The sequence below is a fragment of the Orycteropus afer genome, unplaced genomic scaffold (assembly GCF_000298275.1).
Source record: "Orycteropus afer afer isolate SDZICR_OR568_19922 unplaced genomic scaffold, OryAfe1.0 scaffold00904, whole genome shotgun sequence".
Taxonomy (NCBI): domain Eukaryota; kingdom Metazoa; phylum Chordata; class Mammalia; order Tubulidentata; family Orycteropodidae; genus Orycteropus; species Orycteropus afer.
The window spans coordinates 350657-361844 of NW_006922491.1; the positions used below are offsets into that span (position 1 = coordinate 350657).

General features: G+C 41.1%; 1 non-coding gene across 1 annotated transcript; it reads left to right on the plus strand.

Moving 5' to 3' along the window:
* Positions 1-8723: 8723 nt before the first annotated feature.
* Positions 8724-8826, plus strand: LOC122151919. Its single transcript, XR_006164342.1, has one exon. It is a non-coding gene; the product is annotated as a U6 spliceosomal RNA (small nuclear RNA).
* Positions 8827-11188: the final 2362 nt, after the last annotated feature.

The window sequence follows — 11188 nt, forward strand, 5'->3', positions numbered from 1 at the left end:
AACTAATAGCTGAACAACCTCAAGAAAAGTCCCTAGTTCTTCTTATTATCAGTTTCATCAAATCTAAAATAGAAATAATATAATAATAAATTCAGGGGGATGACTGGAGGTGGTATGAAAGTCAATGAAATAATGAAAAGAAAGTGCCTGGTAGATAAACTGTAACATGGTATGTTTGCTAAAAAATGCCAACATGTTCACTTAATAAAAAAAAAAGTATATATACATATATATATATATATATATAGAGAGAGAGAGAGAGAGAGAGAGCTGCTTTCTAAAGAAAGTAGATTTGGATAGGAAATAAAAGGCTGTTTTATTTTTGTTGAGGTTACCGCTAGTTCTAATATGGAAATGTGAACCTGGAATGCCAATTAGAGGAGGGAGAGAGAAATACATTGAGTTGCTTATTAGAGTAAGAGTTCAGATTTTTCAGGGAGCACATGGATGAAGGCAGGAGAGTATCTAACATTTCATGTGGCTTTTTTTTTCTCTTACCTGTTTTAAAAACTCCTCTCAACTCCCAGTTTATTAGGATTTCAATTTAATTATCTATATTAACACAGGCCTTTCTTGAAAGAAATATTGATATTTTCACATTGTTAGGAGATTAAGGGAAAGGTCTGGGATTCACATCTGGGTCAAGATAGTAAGTCAGATAACAAGACCCTCATCTATAGTACTTCCCAGTTAGTAAACAACTACATTAATTTATCGGATGAAGAAGAATTAGAGCTGGAGGTGATCTTATGAAAAAAGCCAATTTCACTTCAGATTGTGGTAGAAATACTGGGGAGAACTCTGGAATCCCCTATGCTCTGAGTAAGTACTGATTTGATAATAATCAGTTAATTTTGTGCAGTATGAGCTCTACTAATATCTGGCTGAGATCTCTGTGTGTGTGTGTGTGTGTGTGTGTACTTCTACATAGAGATATTACATAGACTATAGAGACTAAAAACGTGGTATCAGGATTGGAGGAAGAGTCATTAACAACCTGAGATATGCAGACAATACAACTTTGCTTGCTGAAAGTGAGGATGACTTAAGGCACCTACTGATGAAGGTTGAAGAATACAGTCTGCAGTATGGATTACATCTCAACATAAAGAAAACAAAAATCCTCACAACTGGACCAATGAGCAGCATCACAATAAATGGAGAGAAGATTGAGGTTGTCAAGGAATTCACGTTGCTCGGTTCTACAATCGATGCCAACGGAAGCAGCAGTCAGGACATTAGACGACGTGTAGCATTGGGGAAGTCAACTGCGAAGGAACTGTTTCAAGTGCTGAGGAGCAAGGATATCTCCTTGAGGACTAAGGTGCACCTGACACAAGCCATGATATTTCCAATTGCCTGGTATGCATGTGAGAGCTGGACAATGAATAAGGGAGACCGAAGAAGAGTTGATGCTTTTGAGTTGTGGTGCTGGCGAAGAATGCTGAAAGTACCGTGGACTGCTAAAAGAACTAACAGATCTGTCCTGGAGGAAGTGCAGCCAGAATGCTCCTTGGAAGCAAGAATGGCCAGACTTCATCTCACCTATTTTGGTCATGTTGTAAGAAGGGACCATTCCCTGGAGAAGGATGTCATGCTTGTTAGGGTGGAGGGTCGAGGAAAGAGGGGGAGGCCTTCAGGGAGATGGATTGATACAGTGGCTGTGATGATGGGCTCGAGTATAGCAGGGATTGTGGGGCTGGCACGGGATCGGGCAGTGTTTCGTTCTGCTGTACATGGGGTCGCTATGAGTCGGAAACGACTCGACGGCACTTAACAACAACAACATAGAGACTAAATGTGTGTGTATATGCATGTGTATGTGTGGTAGGTAGACAGATGATAGGTAGATAGACAAACAGAGTCTCAGGGTGGTACAAGCAATTAAGTGCTCAGTTTCCTAACTGAAAGTTTGGATTTTTGAGTCCATCCAAAAGCCCTGGAAAGTCCCAATGGCTATTTTGGAAAAATAAGCCATTGAAAATCCTATGGAGCACAGTTCTGCTCCAACACGTGTGATATTGCCATGAGTCACAGTCAACTTGTTGGCAACTGTTTATAAATATGTGCCTGTATAGACTTGTATATGTGCATATGTGATATCATATTGTTTATATTGTATCATATCATTTTATGTTATGTCATATCATATTTACCCTTGTTTTTCTCAAAGAGTCCTGGTGGCATATTAGTTAAGCACTCAATTGCTAACTGATAGGTCAGTGGTTCAAACCCACTAACTGCTAAATGGAGAAAGCCATGGCAGTCTGCTTTCATAAAGATTACAGCCTTGGGAACGCTACAGGGGAAGTTCTACTGTGTCCTACAGGGTCACAATGAGTCAAAATTGACTTGACAGCAATGGGTTTGGGTTTGTTTCTCTCAGCATCAGTTATTTCCTGGTGCCCAACCTCCCCTGAAATTTCTCTGCCTCTTATCTTCCTGGATCCTCCTTTGCTCTATTCTTCATTGAGTTTCAAAAACGTCTCCATCCCTTACCCACAAGAATAATGCCCCAGATCATTAAGCAAGTCTTATCATGAGGTCCCCACTGTGTCCATGAAGAGGTGCAATCTCCTTTGACCAGTGTCAAAGTATAACATGGCGAAGTAAAATATGACCCGTACTACATCTGTAATTTAGAATCTGCTCTGTTGACGTAGTGCCTAAGGCATTTTGACTGCTAACCAGAAGGCTGGTGGATTGAAACACTCCTTGGAAGGAAGACTGGGCAATCTACTTCCATAGAGATACCACCTCTGAAACCCAAGGTGGGCTTGCTATGCGTTGGAACTGACTCGATGGCAGTGAGTTTGGTTTTTTGGTTTTACCTTCCTTTACGTATATTCTTCTTAAACTGAATTGTCCTATTTGCTGTAACTTGAATTTGTCCCTCCTTGTCCAACCTCCATACCTTATCCTATGATCTTTGCCCTTCCAAGATAGTGCTGTTCAAATATAGCTTGTGATAACTTTTATGGGTCTTATCTGTCAAATAAAATTACAATGAATGCTTCTTGATTGCTTAGCTTTGGTCTCAGACTTGTTAATTCCTTATCATCTTATAATCCAGGACTATGCAGTCAATGAATAACTGATTTAAAAATCCATTCATTAGCATTAGCACTAACTTTACTTTGCATATGACTTAAGCTGGCGTCTTCAGAGCTCTCACTCTGAGACATTCACATTGAAGTGTACAGGCCTCATCACACTACAGAAATCTGCCATTGAGGTATTTGAGTGTGACTCAGGTTATTTCAAAGGGTATATTTAATGAGAGAGTAGTCAAGGTATTGATTACTCAACTCACACAGGTACTTCTTACTAAGGAGCCCAGCTCATCCATTCCAAGGATACTGGGGCTTAGAAGAAATTTTGTCCATGTGTCTGCCACCACAAATGGCATCACCCAAAACATCAATAAATCTGCTTTTGGTGATAAGGCAGAAGCATGGATGTAACATTATGAAGACTTTTTCGTTTTAATAAGGAGCTCTGGTAGCATAGTGCCTAAGGCACTTGACTGCTAGCCAGAAGGCTGACGGTTCAAACCCACCAGCCACTCCTCAGAAGGAAGGTTGGGCAATCCTACTTCTGTAGTGATACTGCCTCAGAAACCCAAGGAGGGGTCGCTATGAGTCGGGCCCGACTCGACGGCATATAACAACAACGACAACATATCTAAATAGCTAGAGTACCATTTCAATATAAACAATGTGCACTAGCAAGGATGGACTTTCTGAGAGAGTGTTTCTTACGTCATCAGGCTTTCATAATTCAGAGCAAAGGAGAGAAGAATGTTGAGTGCTACTAGCATAAGTGATTTTTATTTGTTTCCTCCCACTGTAAACCCTAGTTCATGGTTGTTGTTGTTGTTGTGTGTCGTCGAGTCAGCCCTGACTCATTGCGACCCCTCCTTGGATTTCTGAGACAGGATCACTACAGAAGTAGATTGCCCAACCTTCCTTCCAAGGAGTGGCTGGTGGGTTTGAACCACCAGCCTTCTGGTTAGCAGTCAAGTGCCATAGGCACTACGCTACCAGAGTTCCATGGTAGCAATGATAAACCAATATTTAGAAATGACTAGAAGAATATATAGATAATCACTTCTTTATGAATAGTTGGGGAAAGTAATTTAAGCATGGCACAAAATATTGCTAAATTTCATCACACACTGGAAGAAATATGTATGGCAGAAAACACCATTAAAAAAGAGAGAGATGGAAAAAATAAATAACCACCTGAGGCAAAACAAAATACACAAGTCAGAAATAGAATTAAAATCCATGATAAATAACAAGTTCTCAGAATACCATAAAAAAATAAGTAAATAAACCTAAGCACTTGACTGGTAACCAGAAGGCTGGCAGTTCAAACTCACCAGCCACTCCTCGGAAGGAAGGTTGGGCAATCTACTTCCGTAGTGATACCACCTAGGAAACCCAAGGTGGGGTCACTATAAGTTGGACCCCACTCAACAGCAGTGAGAGAGTTTTTGAGTTTTATCCATAAATTAATGAGCATATGAAGAAACAAACAACTTAGAAATACAAATGACCAATCCAAAACCAAACTCACTGCCATGAGTCGATCCCGACTCATAGTGACCCCTCCTTGGGTTTCCGAGACAGTATCACTACAGAAGTAGATTGCCCGGTCTTCCTTCGCAGTCAAATGCCTTAGGCACTATGCCAAAATGACAAAACATATTGAAATTTATTGTTTCACATTTGTGCATATGAGAGCAATGCAGAGTTCCCTTATTCCTCCACTCACAAGCCTTTCCTGGCTGCATTTTCATATTCAAATGCATCAATACTTGGCAGAACAAAAGAGCCCTAAACTGAAAAAAAAAAAAAAAGGAAAGAAAGAAAGGAGATAAACTACCAATCAAAGAATTCACTCTCCTTTGAAAGAAGTTATGCCTTAAAAATGATATATTCTTTTCTTTTATTACCAATATGTAGATATTTCATATTTTTATTTTGACCACATTGAGGGCTTTTTCTGAGCTGCTTTCCTAGTATGATCTGATTGGCCAACATAACATCTCAGTGAGATAATTTTATCTCTATTTGTACTTTAAAATTGAGAAATTTTTTTTAAAAAATGAGTCAAGTAAAGTAATTTTCACAAAGACAGCAAGTGTCAGGCCAAGGATTCTTTGCTAGGACTGGCTGGCTGGAGTCTCTTAAAAGCAGCAGAATACACCACAGGTTAGCAAAATTTTCAGTAAATGGTGAGAGAGTAAATACTTTAGGCTTCGGGAGCCTTGTGGACTCTGTCGAAACTACTCAAATTTGTCATTGTAATGTGAAAACAGTCATAGGAAAGCAGTCATAGGATTGATCATGGTTGGGTTCCAATAAAATTTTACTGGACATTGGTAAGGGAATTTCATATAATTTTCACATGTCATGAAATATTATTCTTCTTTTGATTTTTTTTTTTCTTTCCCAGTCATTTAAGCATGTAAAAAAACATTCTAAACAAGGGACTAAACAAAACCAGGTGAGATTTGGTGCAGACTGAAGTTTGCTGATCTCTAGTACAGACTAAGAGTAGGAACATCTCCCCTCACACAATACTAAGTCTGACCTGGATATAAGTTCAAAAATGTGAAGCCTTCTCTAAATTATGGTTCAAACCAGGCTGCCAAAAACCAATGAGCTAACCTCAGAGGGAAGATAGAAATAAAGCTTTTGGGGAACCAAGAGGACTTCAAGGCTAGTACTTGCCAAGGAGAATGAGACAGAAGATCATAATGTGAATTGTCCCAAGCTTCCCACTCCTGATTATATGCAGTCATATTCCTAACGGGAGCAGCTGCCCTAAGATGACCTGGAGGTAAACATGAGGAGCCTCCACTCATCAACCAGTCACAGGGCATGTGGGTGGCAGAAGGCAGGTCCTCACATGCCCAGGCCCCTGTCTCACAGTCAGGAAGCAGAACCCAAGGCCAGGATAAAAGGACCTCAGGCCAGAGCACCTCCATCCATTTACCTCTTGAGGTGCTAAGTGAATTCTGCCTGCTTGTGAACCTGGTAAGTGTCCCAAGGGCACCAGGAACAGGGGCTTCAGAGGCATGAAGCTCAGACTGAAGCAGGAAGGGAGGCAGGGCAGGTGCTTGGGGAGCTAGAGTCCTTCTTAGCAAAAGAGAAGGTCTAAGTCTCAGGAAGACTGAAAGAAGGAAGTAATGAGGGCTGACTGGGAATAAGAAGACAAGGAGTTGTGTCGCTGTAACTTAGTGCTCTAGAGAAACAAAACTGGTCTGTAGTTGGTTGAGTCTCTCTGGTCAGGAAATAGAAACATTGACATCATGCTAGAAAGGGAAACTTACCTTTGAAATCATAACAGTCCCTACCTGAAGAGATGAGATGGGAACAGTGGCTCTCAGCCTGTAGGAAAGAAATGGCAGCTAACTGAATTGTTTATCCACTGTCACCGAGTCGATTCTGACTCATAGTGACTCTGTAGGACAGAATAGAACTTCCCCCATAGGGTTTTGAAGGCTGTAAATCTTTACAAAAGTTCACTGCCCTGCCTTTCTCCCATGGAACAGGTGACGGGTCCAAACAGCCAACATTTTGGTTAGCAGCTTAACCATCAGAGTTCCTTTTAACTGAGTTCTTTAGGCACTTGAGTAATGGGTGTGGGGTATAGTCTGGGTATTTGTTTAAGAAGCTGCAGAACTGAGTAGGACACAACCAACATTGCTATACTGAGTTAATTTGTTAAGATGGTTGCCTGCTGAGAAAGTCAGAGTTCTAGACTGACTCAGTGGACCACAGAGTTCAAGTCCTGGGTCTAAACTAAATGATATTTTAACTCAGCTAGTCGGGTTTGACTCGACGGCACATAACAACAACAGTTCTCACAGGCAAACTCCAACATTTTTTTTTTTTCACAATTCTAACTTTTGCAATTATGTCCTTATTTGTTGTTGTTGTGTGCCGTTGAGTTGGACCCGACTCATAGCGACCCCTCCTTGGGTTTCCGAGGCAGTATCACTACGGAAGTAGATTGCCCCATCTTCCTTCTGAGGAGTGGCTGGTGGGTTTGAACCGCCAGCCTTCTGGTTAGCAGTCAAGTGCCTTAGGCACTATGCTACCAGAGCTCCCTATGTCCTTATAGAACAAGGTTATTTTCTCCTAAAGATTGTTTCATTTCTAAACTGGTGCCCTAGATTATTTTCATGATTTTTTGTGTTGTAATCACATCAGAATCCTCTTCTACATAGTAGGTGATTGCTCTTGAGCAGGTTTTCTTCTTTTGACCTCAGTTTTAAATTATGAAACAATTGAAAATGTTTCATGACCTTATAAACAAAGTAATTAGGTTTCAAAGACAAGATATGACAGCACTTAGCCAAGTTTTGGGCAGCTCTGGTAGCATAGTGCCTAAGGCACTGGATTGCTAACCAGAGGGCTAATGGTTCAAACCCATCAGCAACTCCTGGGAAGGAAGATGGGGCAATCTATTTCTGTAATGATACTGCCTGGGAAACCCAAGGAGTAGGTGCTATGTGAGTCAGGTCCGACTCAACGGCACATTACAGCAACAACAAGCCAAGTTTTTGAAACCGGAATCCCAGTGGTTAAATCTCTAAGACCATGCTCAGTTTCTTGAAATGTAGGAACAAAAAATGATGCTGACAGGACATAAGGGGCAGGTATGTTCTCTACCTATGTCTGACCTATGCTTGATGTTCCCTCAGCTCCTGACGTCCCCCAAGATGTCCTGCCAGCAGAACCAGCAGCAGTGCCAGCCCCCTCCCAAGTGTACACCCAAGTGTCCTCCCAAGTGCCCCACTCCTAAGTGTCCCCCTAAATGTCCTCCCAGTGTCAGCTCTGGGGGCTGCTGTGGATCTAGTTCTGGGGGCTGCTGTGGTAGCTCTGGAGGCTGCTGTGGATATAGTTCTGGGGGCTGCTGCAGCTCTGGGGGTGGCAGCTGCTGCCTGAGCCACCACAGGCGCCGCAGGTCCCACCGCCACAGACACCAAAGCTCTGACTGCTGCAGCCAGCCCTCGGGGGGCTCTGGGTGCTGTGGGGGCTCCAGCTGCTGTGGAGGAGGGAGCAGGCAGTCCTCAGGAGGCTGCTGCTGTTGAGGTAGACCCTGAGTCCAGAAGAGCAGACTTGGGAATCCAAAAATCTGAGGACTTCATCTTCCTATTGAGCCTGTATGAATGGCTGAGCAGTACCCGCAAAGGCTCTGGACTCTGGACTAGAGGGTCCTCTTGCTCTGGAGTACAAGAGCTCAAAACCTCTCCTCAAAACCCTTTTGTTAATCTCAGACCTATCTGTGGCTGTCCCTCCCCAGCTTATTTCATTGCTGACCTCTGCCACAAATGAATCAATAAAACAAGGAAGCTGTTGGATATGTTATTCTTGACTGATTTTTATTTCCACTTATATCATCATTGTCCTACTTCCTTCAAGCCTTGGGGTCCAGAGATGCATGTTGGCCTGTAGGGGTTGGAGGTGTGATGGTGGGAGATGGGGATGAATTGATCTCTTCCTTACTCTATATCTCTCCATGTTATCTAGGTCCTGAAATAGAATTACCTGAATCCAATTTTTTTTTCAGGTTCTATAGTAGTTTTCTTTTGCAGTTGCAATAAATTATTACAAATTTACTGGCTTAAAAATAGCACAAATTTATTAGCTTAAAATATAAATTTACCTTACAGTTCTGTAGGTGAGAAATACAACATGGGATTCTTACTTCAGCAGTACATTCACTAAAATCAGAATGATACAGAGAAGATTAGCATGGCCCCTGAACAAGGATGACATACAAAATTATGAAGTATTCCATATTTTATGGCGTATATATTCATTGAAGACACAAATACAGACACTTCACAGACACAATCAACTACCTTCCAAGATTAGGACCATAGTTTGATGAGACAACTCAGTCAATTGACACGACATAGGTCACAGAAATCATGATCTGTGTGCTGGTGAAGCAAATAGAGTAAAGGGTCTTACTTAAAAGCTTGAGAGCAGCCTTCTAAGACACAATTATGGGTGCCTACTCACTGGAAGCAAAACAGTAAAAAGGCAACTAAAAGCTCAGAGAAGAAACTAGTCTACACCAGTCACAACCTCTTCTACTTTGAGACTAAAAGAATTAGGTGATGCCTAGCTACTACCACTGACTGTTCTGGGATCACAATACATGATCCTAGATAGAATGTGAAAAAAATGTGGAGTGAAACTCAAATTCTTATTTAAAAAAAAAAAAAGAAGAAGACCAGACAAACTGGACCAATAGAGAAACAGAGGACTCTCTATGACTATTGCCCTGAGACACTCTTTAAACCTAAAACCAAGCCCATCTCTTGAGATCACTTTTCAGCAAAATAGCAGAGTGGCACACAAAATAAAGGATGTTGTTGTTGTTATGTGCCATCGAGTCGGCCCCGACTCATAGCGACCCCTCCTTGGGTTTCCGAGGCAGTATCACTATGGAAGTAGGATTGCCCAACCTTCCTTCCGAGGAGTGGCTGGTGGATTTGAACCGCCAGCCTTCTGGTTAGCAGTCAAGTGCTTTAGCCACTATGCTACCAGAGCTCCTCAAAATAAAGGATGATTTTTAAGTAACGCACCTATATTACAGGTAATATCCAAAGGATATTACCTGTAATATAGGTGCGTTACTTAAAAATCATCAGTATGAGACCAAAAGTTCAACAATTACTCAAAAGCAAAAATGGGAAGATAAGGAAGCAGTAAAGCTAGAGTACTGGAAATGGAACAAACAGAACATGATTAAAGAGAATGTTGACACATTGCAATCGATGTAACCAATACCACTGAACAATTTGTGTAGAAATTGTCAAATGGGAATCTAACTTGCTGTATGAACTTTCATCAAAAATGCAATAAATTTTAAATAAATAAATAGGGAGAAAAAGAAAGAAAATATGGGTCTCATTGGGCTAAAATTAAGGTGTCAGCAAAGCATTTTGGAAGCTTGTTTGCATTAGGGGAGAATAATTTTCTTGCCTTGTCCATCTCCTTGAGGTCACTAGCATTGCTTAGCTCATGTCTTCAAAGCTAGGAACATTGTGTATCTCTGATCATTTTCTATAGTCACATCTCCCTCTGACCACAACCAGGAAGGGTGCTCTGCTTTTAAAGGCCATGTGATTGCATTAGGCCCACTTGGATAACCCAAGATAATCTCCTCCATTTTTAGATCCTTAATTAAATCACATCTACAAAATCTCTTTTGTCATGTAAGGTCATATTCACAAGTTCTGGGGATTAAGAACTGGACATCTTTGGGGAAGATCATTAATCTACCTATCACAGGGTTTTACATGAACACAGATTCTTCAGCTCCTGATTCCTTATGTGTGTGTAACCCTGCTCCTCAGGCTTCATAGAAAGACCATTATTTCCTTGGTCCACACTCTTCCTAATTATTCTTATTCACATACTTTCTTTCAACGAGCTCTGGTGGTATAGTGGGTAAGACATTTGGCTGCTAACCAGAAGATTGGTGGTTCAAACCCACCAGCTGCTCCACAGGAAGAAGATGAGACAATCTGCTTTATAAAGATTGACAGCCTTTGAAACCCTATGGGGGTTACTATGAGTCAATGCATCAAATTTATTCTTTAGATGTTCTCCAAATTCAGGAAGGATATAATATTTTGGCTCCTGTGGATTTCTTTTAATTATCTTCAGCTTCGACTTGAACTTGCATATGAGCAGTTGATGGTCTGTTCCACAATCAGTTCCTGGCCTTTCTTTGGCTGAATATATTGAGCTTCTCCATCACCTCTTGCCACAGATGTAGTCAATCTGATTCCTTTGTACTCCATCTGGTGAAGTCCACATGTATAGCCACTGTGTTGTTGAAAAGAGATATTTGCCATTAATAAGTTGTTGGTCTTGCAAAATTCTATCATGCAATCTGCAGTATTATTTCTGTCACCAAGGCCATATTTTCCAACTACTGGTGATTCTTCTTTGTTTCCAACTTTTGCATTCCAATCACCAGTGATAGTCAGCACATTGTGATTGCATGATTTGTCAATTTCAGACTGAAGAAGTTGGTAAAAGTCTTCATCTTCTCCTCATCTTTGGCTTTGGTGGTTGGTGCATAAATTTGAATAATAGTAGTATTAATTGGTCTTCCTTGTAGGCATATGGCTATTATCCTGTCACTG